The sequence below is a fragment of the Triticum dicoccoides genome, chromosome 7A (genome assembly GCF_002162155.2).
Source record: "Triticum dicoccoides isolate Atlit2015 ecotype Zavitan chromosome 7A, WEW_v2.0, whole genome shotgun sequence".
Taxonomy (NCBI): Eukaryota; Viridiplantae; Streptophyta; class Magnoliopsida; order Poales; family Poaceae; genus Triticum; species Triticum dicoccoides.
Genome location: NC_041392.1, coordinates 146,063,271 through 146,081,899, shown reverse-complemented (window position 1 = coordinate 146,081,899; position 18,629 = coordinate 146,063,271).

Below are 18,629 nucleotides of genomic sequence, written 5' to 3'. Positions count from 1 at the left end.
ATGTGTGTGTGTGTGTTTGAAAGAGGAGTAGATAGATTACTATCAAGATCGAGGTGCCGCCCTACTTCTTCGGTGTCGGGTAGTGTGTGTGTGTGTGTTTGAGAGAGAGGCCAGTCGATAGATTAGTATCAAGATCGAGGTGTCACCCTACTCCTTCGGTGTTGGGAAGTGTGTGTGTGTGTGTGGTTGTGTGGGTGTGGGTGTGCGTGTCGGGGGGGGGGGGCAGTGACACTTACATATCCCCACTCTTATAAAAAATAGAGTTGGTGATGATGGTGTTCCTGCCATCCTGTAATATAGGCCATCCGATTTATACCCGATGGATAGGAAGGAAACTGTGGCAATTTTGCAAAAAGATACCCACACCCCTCTCCGCATTTGCAAATAAGGCATTCCCTCGTTCATCGTTTTCTCCCACAAGATAAACTACTCATACAAATGCATTTTGATGTTCGGTGCAACGCATGGGCATCTTGCTAGTAGGGAGAAGGAGTTTGTGTGACACATATCTGGCTATATTAAGGGATAGGTAGATAGCATTTGTGCGAGGCATACATAAAGCATCACAAAGATAAACAAAATTGTGTGCATGCAAGTGCCAGAAAAAATGAAGCAAGAAATAATGTGTGTGTGCGCGCGCGTGTGAGAGAGAGAGAGGGAGAGAGAGAGCGAAATCTCAAAACAAAAGGTGCTCTGCTGGAATCCCATTGTATGTATCCATATGGTTCCGGAACTCGAGTTAACCTTAGGCATATGTGTGAGAGACATTATTATAATTTGAGACATTAGTGGCTATGGGTGGGCGGAATTAAAGGGGTGGGCGTGTTCAACAGAGAGAGCGTGTGTGTTTCTGTGTGAGAGACTTGTAGGATGGGGTAGAAAGACGAATCCTAACCTTGATGGAGGGAAAGAAATACACGAAGTGCGCGTGTGTGATTCCGATGCCCACGGGGAAATCAGATATGTATGCGTGTGAGAAAGATTGCACAATTCATACACGTATCACTATCTAGTGATCATCGACATGCATCGCTTGAACATAAATCAATATCTACTTCGTATCATGGCCAAAGGTACAATATCAATTCAACGCTATAAAGATTGGACACTCACATATCACATTTTTTTCTATTTAAATAAACCTTTTGAGTTGTGCATGCCAAAGTTACAGTGATGTTTCTTCAAACAACCAATGTAGCTATCATGTACATGCACCATTGTTACTCTTGCATTCAAAATCATTAGTCTTGGATGATTTAAGGTTCTATTATGAAGTAATATATGTAATATTCATATATGAATTCAATGGGTACGCAATTTATGAAATGGAGGCTATGTAATCATATGAGGTAATACTTTTAAGTAGCGGACTACAATATCCATTTCTTTTTGTGCGCCTCTACACTAACACGTCAATGCATTATGTTTAAAGTAAATAACCAATTGCACTAAATTATCTATTTACACGAGATATACATAGGCTGAGCGTTTGATCCCTTTTTTGTGTATGCGCCACTACACCTGTACGATTGGTCACGCCCGTGTGAACGTCCAAGTTATCAGTGCATCATCCTGAGTTATTGTCTTTTTTTGGGTGGACTTCACACTAGTTATTAACTGCTGACACGTGCCCCATGTACACAGTCTCGCATGACCTTCCCGCTAGCATGGTCCAAAATTAGTTGAAACTGGATACGAACGATCCCGCGGGCGGCAAAATCTCCCGCCTCCTTCTAAAATTTCCGCCACCTTAGTCTTTAGCATGCAAAATTCCCCTTTTGTCCTTGGTGCACGGAAACGAACAGTTACAATACCGCCCTCATCTACAAAATAGGTCGGGGTTGCTTTGGTAACTTCCGGTTCCCCCCACTACACGGCACCCCCATTTCCTCTCCCCCTCCCGCAAAAACGACTAACTCCACAGCACCAGAGCATCTCACATCACGCCGTCCATACTTCATCGGCCTTTCTCCCCTCCCCTCTCGAAACCCTAGACTGCTCATCCACCGGCGTACCAGAGCCCATTCACTGCCAGCGGCATCCACCTCGTCGGATCTGCTTCTACGGCCGCATCTAACCCTCCCACCTCCCCTAGAAACAAGTAGACTGCTCATCCACCACTGTACCACAACCCATTCAGTGCCGGCCTTGTCCACGGCGCCGGATCTGCTTCGCTGGTACTCTCGTCAACCGCAGCGCATCTACAGCGGCTCACTCGTACTCCCCACCAGAGACGCTTCGTCCACCCCCCCCCTGAGCCGCCCCACCAACGCCCCCGTCGACGGCCTCTGATCCTCTTTGCCGACACCTTCCTCAACCCTACCGGAGCCGCTTCGCCGACACCATTGTCAACCCCACCGGAGAAGCTTCACCTATACCATTTTCAACCCTACCGGGGCCGCTTTGCCAACTCACAAGTCCACGGCCTCAGATCCGCTTCCTCGCACCCTCATCCAACCTACCGGAGCAGCTTCTGACGCCCCGTCCACGGCCGCGGATCCACATCGTCGAGACCATCCTTAACCCAACCACCGGAGCAGCTTCACCTACACCCTCCTACACGGCCACAGATCCGCTTCGCCCACACCGTAGTCCACCCTACCGGAGCCGCTCCAAAAACACCCTACTCCATGGTTCTAGATCTCCTTACTGGACCCCAACAGCTAGCGCGGCGTCATCACCCTTGATGTGTCTAACCTGATTCCCATCGTCTGGCAAGATGCCAAGCACCCGCCACGGCCTAGGTACTTGTCACCTTTAAACCCGTCCAGCATCACCTGCCCGTTGTACTTCAAATATACTAACAGGTCGCTGTTACCTGTTATGCAGCTGGCAGAAACTACAAGGACAATGTTTCTTCTGGTTCTAACAGCTTGGCCAACCAAGATCCTGGACCGAGGCATTTCTATGATCTTGTAAGAGTCTCTCTCTCTCTCTCTTGTATTGTTCTATGCCTTCCAGCGTGCTTTGCTAGGATTTTTGACCAGTAATCCCTTTGTGCAGACAATGATTTCTACTACTGGTTGCTAAATTAGATATGTAGATGTCATATATGATACTAACTCATACCTCCGTTCCTAAATATAAGTCTTTCTAGAGATTCCACTATAGGCTACATAGGGAGCAAAATGAGTAAATCTACACTCAAAAATGCATCTATATACATCTGTATGTGGTCCATACTGGAATCTCTACATAGACATATATTTAGGAATAGAGGCAGTACATTACACAAAATCGTAGGTGGCATGTAGGAATTCCAGTACACTACATTAGGCTCCCTTAGAGTGGCTGCTAGTCCAGCACACAGAGTCATGGCTAGTTTATGCTACGCACACAATCATTAATTGGTGGTTTAAATATGCGCAAGGGATATGCAATGTATTATCATGTAGAGATGTCTAAAATTAGCCGTGTCAACTTGCAGATAGGGTTAGACAATGAAAAGTACAAGATGTATGTGGCAATTTCATGGAACATCACAAAAAAGGAGAGCCAGTGATGAGCCTATACAGTGTGATATGGTACGTCACTCCTCCATTGCAATCATCATGACATGTTATTTGTATGTCAGTTCTATTGGCCAAGTTTCTTAGGGACAGTTATTACGAGTTATCCTAAGAAAATAAGCACCTGTGAATATAAGCTCCATGTAATAAGCCAACCAGTTCTTTTCATTTTGTTTTCAGCTTATGTTTGGTATGATCAGTGGAAAGTCTAGATTGCATTATATTTTTTCATTTTGCTGCCCAATGAAAATTAATTTGACTTGCAAACATCACAAATTGAACCCAGTGCAGTAAGTAATATGATAGGAAAACAAACCTTCACTATTTGCTCAAAATGCAAATACAAAGATACCATCTACTTGGCACAATCTACTTTGGTCAATGTTTTCCATAGAAATCCCATTGCCTAATTTAAAACAAAAATGCATGACCCACATTTAAATGAAGAACAATTATTTATTGAAATTCGATGGTCCAAGTGGCTGGTTATTATCATATAGCAGCACCACCTGAAAGCATCATATAGCAGCAGCAGCTCATAGCAATTCATCATGCAGCAGCAGCAGTGTGCAATTCATCATATACCAGTAGCAGCTCATAGCAATTCATCATATAGCAGCAGCAGGAGCAGCTTATAGCAATTCATCCTATAGCAGCAGCAGGAGCAACTCATAGCAATTCATCATATAGCAGCAGCAGGAGCAGCTCATAGCAATTCATCATATAGCATCAGCAGGAGCAGCTCATAGCAATTCATCATACAGCAACAGCAGGAGCAGCTTATAGCAACTCATCATATAGCAGCAGCAGCTCATAGCAATTCATCATATAGCAGCAGCAGCTCATAGCAATTCATCATATAGCAGCAGTAGGAGCAGCTCATACCAATGCATCATATAGTAGCAGCAGAAGCAGCTCATAGAAATTCATCATATAGTGGATCAGAATGAAAATTTGGCAAAAAATCAGAGGAGATCCTCACGTTGTTGGATGAGCTCATCCTTCAACAACACCTCAAGGCCATGTCCTAGGAGGTGGGGAGGGGGAATAAGGTGCCTTCTGCCACAGTGTGGCATCAGCCATAGTTGTGCAGCGCCTGCCGGAGTAGTGCGTTGGACGAACCACAATGGAACAGTTGCTGGAGACCATGAGAATGAGGGGCAGCACCAGAGGGAGCAGCAGCCAGAGAGATTTTCCCCTACCCGCCGGCCATGTAGCCTAGCTGGACAGAGCATCATCGAGGACCAGGCCAGATGGGACCAGTGGCGACGGCTTGCTAGAGGAACCCTAGTGATGCAGGCAGGGTATCGAGGTAGAGGGAAAGGGGAGAGGAGATGCAAGCGGGCAGGGCAATGAACGCTTGCGTGCTTGTTTTTACTTGAGGGTGAGGTGCGACACCAGTTGCATTTTGAATGTAATATAGGCAGACAACAGAGTCATTTCACTATTCCCCTTCCCTTCAATTTTTAGTGAGGTTCTACCCAAAGCACCCCCTCCAAAGCGAAATTAGTTAAGCCCAAGCCCATAACTCAAAAATGACTTCTTTACATCTTTTATGGCTTTTTTTAACAATAAGCCCTGAAAAGGCGGAATAGAACTGGCTCTTAACCTGCAATTCAATTGTGCGTGGAATGATGAATCACTCCTGCCTGCTATAGTGTACATTTAGGCATCATCATACAAGGCATAACCTAATACATGTGCATTCCATTGTAGAATCTGGAATATGCAATGTTTATGTTAGTTCGTACGTTGCACATGATGTTTTTAAATGCCCCTTAAATCTAGTCAGTGAAGTGATGGTCTTTAATCCTCCTTCTTTGCTTCTTTTCTTGATATGTAAGATTTGCTCATACATCTATTCAATTGCTTGTTTGCATCAGCCAGCCATACTAGGACTGTTTGCTTTGATTACTTGTTATTCTTGACCTAACACTCTAACAAAGCTTGTTAATGATATAAACACTAAGGGCTGCTGTAGTAGGGCCTTTTCTAATTCATAGGTCACATAAAGGTTTGGCTGTACACTAAAGTAGGCTCTCCAAGAGTACCTGGAGATCCAGTTCGAAGGTATGCCTAGTTTTTACATAGTGCGGACATAGCAAATGCTCATTTCATTGTGTGCAAGTGCAAGAGATGCAGGATGTTTCATTACGTGGTTGAGGGAGTCCTGGATTAGGGGGTGTCCGGATAGCCGGACTATACCTTCGGCCGGACTCCTGGACTATGAAGATACAAGATTGAAGACTTCGTCCCGTGTCCGGAAGGGACTTTCCTTGGCGTGGAAGGCAAGCTTGGCGATACGGATATGTAGATCTCCTACCATTGTAACCGACTCTGTGTAACCCTAGCCCTCTCCCGTGTCTATATAAACCGAAGGGTTTTAGTCCGTAGGACGAACGGCAATCATACCATAGGCTAGCTTTTAGGGTTTAGCCTCCTTGATCTCGTGGTAGATCTACTCTTGTACTACCCATATCATCAATATTAATCAAGCAGGAGTAGGGTTTTACCTCCATCGAGAGGGCCCGAACCTGGGTAAAAACATTGTGTCCCTTGTCTCCTGTTACCATCCGCCTAGACGCACAGTTCGGGACCCCCTACCCGAGATCCGGTGGTTTTGACACCGACATTGGTGCTTTCATTGAGAGTTCCTCTGTGTCGTCACTTTTAGGCCCGATGGCTCCTCCGATCATCAACGACGATACGATCTAGGGTGAGACTTTTCTCCCTGGACAGATCTTCGTATTTGGTGGCTTTGCACTGTGGGCCAATTCGCTTGGCCATCTGGAGCAGATCAAATGCTACGCTCCTGGCCGTCAGGTCAGATTTGGAAGTTTAAACTACACAGCGGACGACCGTGGAGACATGATCTTCGACAGATCTGAGCCGCAGCCGAGCGCGCCGCACTGTCCCGGTGGGCATGATCTACCTCTGCCGCCGAACAGTGCCGTGGAGGCTGCACCTGTGTCCGCTCCGACCCTTGGCTCGGAGCCGACCACACCAATCGAGGATGGGTGGTTAGACACCGCCTCGAGGGCTGTAATCTCTACGGCGATCTAGCCGAACACCAGCCTTGTCCTCTGCGAAGCCCGTGACTCCAAGATGCCGGACTCCTCTCCGGACTCCGAGCCCTCCGCGCCCCTACCGATCGAATCCGATTGGGCACCGATCATGGAGTTCACTGCCGCAGACATCTTTCAGCACTCTCCCTTCGGCGACATTCTGAATTCACTCAGGTCTCTCTCTTTGTCAGGAGAGTCCTGGCCGGACTATGACCGGCAGGATTGGGATGTGGACGATGAAGAAATTCGATGCCCACCCACCACCCACTTCGTAGCCACTGTCGATAATTTAAATGACGTGCTCGACTTCGACTCTGAAGACATCGACGGTATGGACGACGGTGTAGGAGATGAACATGAACCAGCGCCTATAAGGCACTGGACAGCCACATCATCTCATGATGTATACATGGTGGACACACCCAAAGGAAGCGACAACGACGAACACAGGGATGCAACAAGGGATCGTTCACTCGAAAAGCAATCAAAGCGGCGATGTAAGCGCCGCTCCAAGCCCCGCCTCGACAGAGATAGCAGACATACAGACCCAGGCATAGAGCAAGACGAGCCGGCGGACGACGAACATGCCTTCGAGCAACCATCCGAATAGGGCAACTTGGATAAACAAACCGAACACCCCGTCCCCGGCGAAAACAACAGTCCGGACGACCTTACGCTGGATAGGCTCATGGAGCAGAAGAACCGTCACAAAAGGCTCGTCGCCACTGCGCGTAGCCTGAAAAAGTAGAAGCGGAAGCTCAAAAGTGCGGAAGATGCACTCGGAATCAGATGGAGCAAAGTACGCAACACCGCAGACAAATATGGCGGTAGTCGCCACACAAAAAGCTATCCAAAGCGAAAGTTACTGCCTGAATTTGACGAGGAGACCTTAGAGCCCCCGCAGTCAAAAAATAGGAAAGCCACCCGGTCAGATAGACGACTGCATGGCCAGCATGGAGCTGCAAGCGCCGCCGCACACAAGCCGGCACGCGATCCACCAAAGGATCCGCATCAAAAAGATGGCCCAGCCAGATCTATCTACTGGCCAAGAAAGCAAGCTCTAGTAAGCAATGCAACACAACAACTATCCGAACATCACGGCACACCCAAATACAGGGGTGCCGCACACCCCCTATGTTTCACCGATGAGGTGCTGGACCATGAATTTCCAGCGGGATTCAAGCCCGTAAACATAGAGGCGTACGACGGAACAACAGACCCTGGGGTCTGGATTGAGGATTATATCCTCCACATACACATGGCTAGAGGAGATGACCTCCACGCCATAAAATACTTACCCCTCAAGCTTCAAGGGTCAGCCCGGCATTGGCTCAAAAGCCTTCCCGAAAACACCATTGGAAGTTGGGAAGAGCTTGAGGATGCTTTCCGGGCAAATTTTCAAGGGACCTATGTCCGCCCTCCGGATGCAGACGATCTCAGTCACATAACTCAACAGCCCGGAGAGCCAGCCCGGAAATTCTGGAACAGATTCCTTACTAAAAAGAATCAGATAGTCGATTGTCCGGACGCCGAAGCCCTAGCAGCTTTTAAGCATAATGTTCGAGACGAATGGCTCGCCAGATACCTCGGCCAAGAAAAGCCAAGAACAATGGCTGCATTAACAAGCCTCATGACCCGCTTTTGCGCGAGAGAGGACAGCTGGTTGGCAAGATGTAGCACCAGCGACCCAAGTACATCCGAAGTTAGGGATGGAAACGGAAAACCCCGACGCAGCAAGGACTAGCGCCGGAATAAGAGAAACAACCCAAAGAGCACAGCGGTCAATGCCGGATTCAAAAGCTCGCGGCAGAATCAGAGAAAGCCGCACCTCAAGGATAACAGGGACAAGCTATCCAACTTAAACAAAATCTTGGACAAGATATGTCAAATACACAGTACTCCCGGGAAGCCTGCGAACCATACCCATAGAGATTGTTGGGTTTTCAAGCAATCCGGAAAACTCAGCGCCGAACACAAGGGGCTCGACACACCAACTGAGGACGACGACGAACCCCACAAGCAGAGCACCAGGAAACAAAAGGATTTCCCACGAGAAGTCAAAACAGTAAACTTACTTCACGTGACGAACAAAATGGCGCCAACAGAGATACGCGCCATACGGCCTATCCCAAAGGAGTCTTGCCAATGGTTGTTAAAACCGATCACCTTCGACCATCAGGATTACTCTAGAAGTATCCGGAACGCAGGCTGGACTGCCTTGGTATTAGATCCAATAATCGGCGGACTCCACTTTACAAATGTCCTGATCGACGGCGGCAGTGGTCTAAACCTATTATACCAGGACACAATCCGCAACATGGAGATAGACCCAACAAAAATTCACCATAGCAAAACCTCCTTTCAAGGGGTAACGCCAGGCCCGGATGCCCGTTGCATGGGTTCTCTCCGGCTAGAAGTTATGTTCGGCTCCCCCGATAACTTCCGCCGCGAACAGCTAACTTTCCACATCGCCCCATTCTCAAGTAGCTATCAAGCACTGATGGGACGCGAAGCTTTCGCCCATTTTGACGCAATACCGCATTATACATCTCTTACGCTTAAGATGCCCGGTCCACGAGGCATCATCTCATTAAAGGGAAAACATTGAGTGTTCCTCCCGCGCGGAAGACAGTGCGGCTGCCTTGACAGCCCCACAATAAAGCGGCTTCACCAGCCAAAGCACCTAAACAGGTCGTCAAGACCATGGACACGGCTAGACGAGTCCGGCATAAACATACAATTGATAAAGGCTTAATAGCCATATACCCCTGTACTAGGGGCTCCGCGCATATAAAACAAGAGACAACAAAGCTCAATTTTACCCATTTTGATTTATACTTTGTTTATTTAATATAACTCATGTTCGGCATGATCTTTCTTCAACTAAGTTCCTCTCTTTTACAGATGAACACTGTGCTATGCCCGTCCAGTAGACAGCACAACGGAGACACAGGCGCAGACGTGCAGCAGGGACCCGTTCCAAGGATTCTTTTCAGATTAAGACCCTGCGTAAACCTTTTTTACTGTCTCTTGTTGATACACATCCCCTGGTTTCTTGGTATAACCAAGGAGGAGGCTGGCGTTTTGGCATGTGGCCACGTCAGAGTTTTGCGCGTACCTGGACACTAGGGGCTTATTACTAAGGGCGTCATCCCGCCCACCCTCATAAAGACCGAATACCTTAGGGAGTGTTCGGCGTCGCGAGTTTGGCCTTATATGCATCAGCTCCGAATCATGTCTTTGGTCAAATGTTGGGTTTGCCCGGCTCCTGTATCTTGCTACCTTACGTTCCGCTCTATCGGCTAAGGTGGCACCAGGAGAACTATTGCGATTGTGCCCCGGTTCGGCCAGGCGAGCACCTCAGTAGAGAAAGCCGAAAACTGACTGTCATGATATAGCATGAGGCTGGTCAACCACTCGATGACTTACCGAAATCTTTCAGATTCCTCCGCATTAACGAAGGGACGCTTCCCGGCCAGGCACATACGCGCCCCGAGTTCGGGCGAGCGCAGGCGCCACCAGGGGCTATATAAGTAGCCTCACTGTCAAACTCCTATGGCTAAGTGAAAGTGATAAAGCATCATAGTCTAATTGCCTAGTTCGCTGCGCTATCACCTCCTTTGTAGGACCAAGACGTTGGATCAAGTGTGAAAATGCGCCTTCTGCGAACACCCCCGCATTATGTGCGTGGGGGCTGAAGCCGACAACTGCCATCTTTCAGATTATATATACATATATGTTAAACGGCCGCACAGGAGGTATTATAATACTTGCAGGCACAAGTATAAAAAGCTTCTACAATTTATCAAAATATTGTTTTACAATAATATATGCTATTCGAATATAGTATCCTTCGAGCACTGCGTCTCTATTAAATGAGCGCCTTGCAGAACTTCCTGAAAATAGTGCTCGGCAGGTACTCGGCTTCCATCCGAGTCTGGGGATGCAACAGCGGTGGCCTCCATTTCTTCCCAGTATGTCTTGACACGGGCAAGAGCCATCCATGCACCCTCTATGCACGCTGACCTCTTCATCGCATTGATATGCGGCGCCGCACCAAGGAACTGCTGCACCAAGTTGAAGTAACTTTTCGGCTCTGGCCTCTCTGGCCACAGATGACTCATGACATACTTTATGGTGAGTCCGGACAACCTATTTAGCTCGGCCCATTCGGACAAACGATCGGCTAATGACAGTGGACGCTCCGGATTGTGGAACTGCGACCAAAAGAGCTTTTCCACTTCGCGATCTTCTTGATCTCGAAAGTGTTCGACCGCATCTGCGGCACTCGCTACCAAATCCAGATAGGTGTCCGCCGTACTCCACATCCAGTCTAACGGAGCATGTTTAGGATCACAGAGCTTCCTCCGCAGCATAAAGGGATTTCCAGCCGCGATCTCTCCGGCCTGACGCGGCTCCTCCTTCATAGCTCTCATCGCAGAGCGAGCATCCGTGGCATCGGCAACGGCCTTCTCCACGTCTGTCTGTTCTGCCTGATCTTCTTTTTCAAGAAGCTTGCAACGGTCAGCAGCGCTCTTCAGCTTCACAGCCATCTCGGCCATTTCCTTCTTGCTTCGGCAATGAGCAGCCTGTTCGGCTTTCAGCTCTTCAATTGCCTTTCCGGCAGCCGCATCACTTTTCCTGGCTTGCTCCTTGGCTCAGGCAAGTTCCGCCCAAAGATTCTCCATGGCAGCAGCACCATCTGCATCAAGCGCACACATTGTAAGATACTAGCATAAAGCTCCTCTTACCAGGTGCCGCTGGAGTAATTACATACCTTGTGCCTCGTCAAGCCGCTTGTTGACAAGCGCGATGTCGGCATCTGCCACGTCAAGTTGCCGCTTTAGCTCGGCAAATTCATCAGTCCGGCTGGCCACCCGACACTTCGCCACCTATGTATGAAGGCGACATATTAGACCTGGGATTATGATCCTCTACGCGCCGTCACTTTTGACAATGCACAGAGTCTCAGGGGCTACTATCTACACAGGGTGCATCTTACTTATGCGCAACTGTCCAAAAAGGGTACATTATTTCCCGTACCTCAAACCTGTCAGTAAACTCCGGACGGCCTCGTGCAATCTGCTCTCCGCGGATGAAATCCTCTCAATCACCGTACCCATCAATGCACCGTGCTCCTCTGAGATAGATGCTCGCCCTAGCAGATCCTTCAGCTCCTCCAACCGTGCACCAGATGGTGCCGGACTCGTCCGATGGCCCTTTTGGAAGGCCGTATGCGGAGGGCTTTGGGGGGGGCATATGACTACCTTCTGGCCCTGCCGGATTCAGAGAAACCCTCCGCGACGATACCTCAGGGTCGCCCGCCTCGCAAGGTAGTACGGCAGGGGGAGGCATTCTGCTCTCCATCTTCACCAGAAGAAGATCCCCCGAAGATGAGCTCTGCTGAGAAGGGCTAAGGTCCGAGCTACAAGGTAAATTTTCGATTACTCTTCTCAGATATAACACAAGGATTTCTCTCATTTCTTAAAAATAAAAACTCCTCTCTACTTACGGCTCGGTGGAGGGATGATCCCCTTGAGGGCATAATACGACCAAAGTATCCCCCGGCACAGGATCCTCTGACGAAGATTTCTTCCCCCGCTTTGAGGCCATGGTCTCCGGGTTGTCAAAGGCGGTCCTCTTCTTCCCCTGAGGAGAGGAATTTTCGATTCCTCCCTTCCGTACAACCTTCTTCGAGGAGGCTGTAGCTTCCTTGTCCCCTCCCTCGCTTTCCTCCGAAGGCACAACCTCCAACATCCTAACTAGCATGGGATCCGGCATGGTCTCGGGGAGGGGGGCCGGACACCTGATTAGCTTTGCTTTCGCTATCCACTCCTGTTTAAAGGACAGCTCTTTTAGGGGCAATTTTATGATAAATATACGGATAGCGAGTCCGGGCACAAGGCTACTTACTTGAGTATCCGGGTGATTGCAGCTCAGGCCTACGTCCTCGGTCAAGTCCGGACACATTGCTTGTGATCCGAAGAACAATTTGTACATCTCCACGGGCGTTGCGCCCATGAAATGTTGGAGAGCTCGTGGTCCCTCCGGATTGAACTCCCATAGGCGAAGGGGGCGATGTTTGCCGGACAAGGCTCGGCGGATCAACATGACCTGCGTCACCACAACCAGGCTAATGTCTCTTTCTAAGAGATCTCGAATGCGGCCCTGCAACAAGGGCACGTCCTTGGATGGCCCCCAGTCTAGTCCTTTATTAACCCATGACACTAGCTATGGTGGGGGACCCGAGGGAAAGGCGGGTGGTGCCACCCACTTGGTGCCCCTGGGAACGGTGATGTAAAACCACTCTCGTTGCCATAAGCTGGACTCCTCTTGAAAAGAGCCCTCGGGCCATGGAGCACCAGCATTCTTACTTATAAAAGCACCTTCGCACTCTGCATGCCGTCCCTCGATCATCTTCGGCTCTACTTTGAAGGTCTTGAGCCATAGTCCGAAGTGAGGAGTAATACGGAGGAAGGCTTCACACACGACGATGAATGAGGAAATATGGAGGATGGACTCCGGAGCTAAGTCATGAAATTCCAGCCCATAATAAAACATGAGCCCCCTCACGAAGGGATCCATCGGGAAGCCTAGCCCCCGAAGGAAGTGAGACATGAACACCACACTCTCACCAGGCTTGGGAGTGGGAATGACCTACCCTTGAGCAGGCAGCCTATGCCAGATTTCACCGGTCAAGAACCTGGCCTCTATCAACTTCAGCACGTGCTCCTCCGTGACGGAGGAGGGCATCCATCGGCCTCAAAGGTCGGAACTGGACATTATCGAAGTTCTGAAGTACCTGAAATCTGGAGCTGTTGGAACTCGAGGCAAAGGGCGAACTCATTTGAGATTTAAAGAAAGGAGTAAGGCCTTGGTCTCTTTATAAGAGGTTGAATACCAAGGGCCCTCCCCGTGACCGTTTGGGACTCGGCTTTGATCGAGAAAACATACCAATGGGTACGGTTGGGTTACCCACGCCCGTATTGATGAGAATTCCGGAATAAGGGGACACGATCTCTGCTTTGACAAGACGTGCCAAGGAAACCGCCTCGCTAAACGCGCTGAGGTGGGACAGTAAAACGATTCGAATAAAGACTTGGCCGTGGTGTGATGTCATGCTACGGAATACGTCAACAGATTAGATTTGTGTAAATATTACTCTCTCTATGGCCATATGTGGAAACTTATTTTGCAGAGCCGGACACTACCTTTGTGTTCAAAATCTTCTATGAAGTACTTGGAGGAGGAACCCGCCTTGCAATGTTGAAGACAATCTGCGCGCCGGACTCGTCGTCATTGAATCCTGGTTCAGGGGCTACTGAGGGAGTCCTGGATTAGGGGGTGTCCGGATAGCCAGACTATACCTTCGGTCGGACTCCTGGACTATGAAGATACAAGATTGAAGACTTCCTCCCGTGTCCGGAAGGTACTTTCCTTGGCGTGGAAGGCAAGCTTGGAGATACGGATATGTAGATCTCCTACCATTGTAACCGACTCTGTGTAACCCTAGCCCTCTCCGGTGTCTATATAAACCGGAGGGTTTTAGTCCATAGGACGAACGACAATCATACCATAGGCTAGCTTTTAGGGTTTAGCCTCCTTGATCTCGTGGTAGATCTACTCTTGCACTACCCATATCATCAATATTAATCAAGCAGGAGTAGGGTTTTACCTCCATCGAGAGGGCCCAAACCAGGGTAAAAACATCGTGTCCCTTGTCTCCTGTTACCATCCGCCTAGACGCACAGTTCGGGACCCCCTACTTGAGATCCGCCGGTTTTGACACTAACAGTGGTGTTGTTTTGTTATAATCTCATCCTTTTGTGTTTATAGACTGGAAAGTATGCATATTTATCTTCCAAGTAGATGAGTAACTAGTTTGTGTCACCTTGCAGAGGGGGTGCAATGAAGATAAGATAGAGGATTTCCAAGTACAAGATGTTAGGAAGGAGCCTTGCAAGAGAAGTAGGAGCTACACTGAGCCTCTTCAACCTGTTAAGGTAAGTCATTGTATCTAACGCAACAGTTCAATTCCTTGTTTGTTTCAGGCACAGTTAATTTGCTCTTTTTCAATTGCTTTATTTGTCCTCAGTTAATGAGATGCCCAAAGAATGATGCCTGATGTTGGGTACTTGTATAACTATTAGTTGACATAATTAAAAGCCTTACCATTTAATTACTGTCCCGAAGTGTGCCTGAAGCTTTGAAGTCTATTAACCAACTATTATCGAATGAGCCTCACAATCTAGTTTATACTAGGCTAATGATTGCATAGTTTTGCTTGTTGTAGTATGTTTGTATGAAATCATATGTTGTTCATTATGCTCCCTAAGACTTTAATTGAGCTATAGAATGGCCAACTGCTTGCTTACTTCTATGCAACGTGTTGTCTAAGTTTGTAACTTGTCTGTGTTTTGGATTGGGCCCCAACATCATGCTCCTCTGGTGAGTTAAGAGAGATTTCTGTATGCAGGGTGCATAGAATACCTTTTTTATAATTTTTAAAATATCACCTGCGTGTAACATTATTGTTAGTCCTGTTTTGCCATGTACAAAATAGTTTGTCTTGCTCGCTTCACTGTTGTAACTATATTTTTTCCCTAGTCATGTGTACTTATAGAAGCATTTCAGGATGAAGTGACATCAACACAAAGATCTGCGAGCAGTGCGACATGGCCGTTACCGAATGATTATGGATTGGAATTAGAATGTGTTGATGTTCTCGAGCATCAACTAGAGATGGCAAGACAACGTGTACATGATTCTGAACGTACAATCAACAAGTTGAGACTGGACATGCAGGTATTAGATGCAGGAGTCAAAAAAATGAAACAAGACATTGAGGTAACAACGAAGGAATTGGAGATTTTGCAGACTGAAATTTGTGCTATCTAAATTCGGCCAATCCTATTTTCTAAAGAGATTATAGTTCAAATGGTAAGTTATGTTGATGTGCATCCATGATGTATGAGTTGTATTTGCCCAGTGTATGTAATTTGTTGTTTGTGTATGCTTTATTATCATTGGTGCCAAACCATAATGCCCAGTGGGTATAATCGGTTGTAATTTCTTTATTGTATGGTGTCGGATTATTCTACGTTTCTATTCCTTAGTCTCTTTATTGTATAGTGTATGTTTTTAGAGGTGATAGTATAGAGTAGGATAATTCTTTGAATATGCTATATCGTTCAAACGAGGGCCAACTCGCCCAAACGTTGTAGTGACCATGGCCGTCCACAGGCCGTACGATCCATGGGCCATCTACGGGACGGACGATCCATGGCCTTCTATGGGCTATCGGATCCGTGGGCCTTCTATGGGTTGTCGGATCCGTGGGCCTTCTATGGGCCGTCGAATCCATGGGCCTTCTATGGGCCGTCAGATCAATGGGCCTTCTATGGGCCATCGGGTCAATGGGCCTTCTACGCCCCGTAGGATCCATGGGCCTTCTACGGGCCGTCTCATCTATGGGCCATATAAGGGGCCGTAAACAGGCTAGAGTGGAAATTGTACGTTTTATAGGCTGACCATAACGGGCCATTAATAGGCCGTATTTGATGATGCTATGAAAATGGCCCAACAGATTAACGGGCCACAAACGGGCTGACTGTATGCACGGGCTGAATTTGGCCCACAAGCAGAAAAGGCCAGTAACGGGCCATAAGTAACCGAATGCTGGAAATGAGCCCAAAAATAAATGGGCCCTTAGAAGGCCGAAAGGTAACATGGGTTGGAAACGACCCAATGGAATAATGGGCCGCTAATGGGTATAAAGCGATACATTGTTCATTACGGATCGGTTTCACCACGGGCCATTAATGGGCCAAGAGTTACAAAGGGACTCATATGGGCCGAAATACGTCATGGGCCATACATGGGCCGGAAGTTAAAATGGGTTGGAATTATATTGGACGGCCCAGATGACGCTACTCGGCCTAATTCGGATAGGCCGTAAATGGGCCTTGGGTTAGCGGACTGTAAATGGGCTATATGCGAACAGGCCGTTAACAGGCTTGCCTCGGGCCGGCCCGCCACCTTTTGACCAAGTCAAACGGGCCGGCCTTTTCACAGGAATGGGCCTCTATTGGGCCGTGCCACGTGTCGGCATATTATAGATGCTTTGGGTCCAATGAGTGGATGACATCTGTCCCAACGGTGAGCCGACACGTGTTTCCTCCAGCCAATGATGATTTTACATGTGGAAAATCCCCATTGGTCGGGGCTGTTAACGGGTTATCGGATACAAAACCGGACCCGATAGCTTAACGACATTTTGTTACAATGGATGCCACGTGTCGGTCACGCTTGACGAAAGCACTTCTGTGACGTGCAATTTATCGTCATGGAAGTGGACACTTCCGTGATGATAATTTTGGTAATGTCATGGAACACTTCTACGACAGCACAGGTATAACTATCTTGATTCTGTCATAAAATTGTCATGGATGTACATGCATGACAGAAAATATGACCTACTGTGACAAACACGTATCATCACGGAAGTGTATTTTTTTGTAGTGATTGGACGTGGATGGCTCCCTTGAGCCCTTGGATGAAAGGGAGGAGACTAGATCAATGGAGAACACCCGAGGATGCCTCCTATATGAAGACCTCCAAACATATTCGTCGTCTCATTCCATCTTCATCCGCCACAAGTCTCATCTACAGCCACCAGACCTCCATTGCAGCAACTCCACCATAGAGAGAAGGAGCAAGTCAAGGAAGAAGGAAGAGAGGAGGCGCCTCCACGCTGACACCGGCCGGAGACCCGGCGCCCTCTTCATCATCACCGTCATGCCTCCCTCCATCCCCAACTTTGTGTTAGCTTGTAAATCAACCCTCATCACTATGTACTCCATCACCATGTTTGAGTAATTTAATTGGGAACCACTAGCCATCAGACTACCGCTAATTGGCATCTAGTAGACCAGTCCATAACCATTGAATAGGAGAGTGTTGAGCCGTTGGATTAGAATGGCCCACTACGTGGGAGTTTCCACCTAATTAGGGGATAATAAAGTCCTCCACTAAAATTGCCATTTTCCTTATTAACTGCTTCCTAAAAATCTGTCCTACTTAACTGCTCTCAAGATCTGTTTTACGTTCCTAAATATCAATTTTTGTAGGTTGTTTTTTGTTAGAACTGGACGTTGAGGCCATTCGATTTGAGCACTTGAAGCACAATACACAAATGTTGGAAGCATAGTGTATAACAAAAATTGCAGCCAGCTGTGTAGAAAGCGTGATGCACAATTGTCGAAAGCATGATTTGTGTAACAAAAAACATTGTATTGTATCTTCTTATTCTCGTTGCTTCGATCGTGTGCTTCTATTCCGTTCATGCTTCATATGCATGATATTATTTGAACATAGAAGAATTACATCTCTCCCAAATAATAAAGCACGGATTGACTTTGTCGGGTTCACCGTCACAATACGATTTCTTCTCATGTCATAATACGTTTTTATAATTTGTATGGACAAAATGTAATATAAACGAGGTGGTACAATTTGGGGATGAGAAATCTGTGATTGGGCCGTCGATCCCGCACACACGCGGGATAGGGTTACATTCTCCTCCTCTTCTAGCCGCCTATCTCCCATCACGCGCAGACCCCACGCCGCCGCCCCATGTATGCGGCTGCCCAGCCTCCTCCGTCCTACCTCGCTGCCGTCAGATCTGCCCTACCCATCCCGCCCTCTATCAAGGATCTCCGCCGATTCAAGTGGGTCTCTCAGATCCAAAACAAAATTCATGTAAGAGATTTGGGGCTGATTGATCAATCCTTCGCTGGGATCTAGGGAAATAAAAACGATTCTACAGGCCCCCTCTCTCCCGGTCTCCCCTACGAGAACGTGAGGCGCCCCGACGCTAGGGTTCCAGCTGCCGTCGCGCCCCATCCCTCCGATCCTGACAACCCTTGCCACCCTCTCCCATCCCCGGTCGTCATCGTAGTCCCCCTACGCCGGTCAATATCCTTGACGGAGCCTCGCCCGCCGGCTCCTTGGAGCACGCTGCCTGCCGGTGGACACCCAAATTGCGCGCGAACCC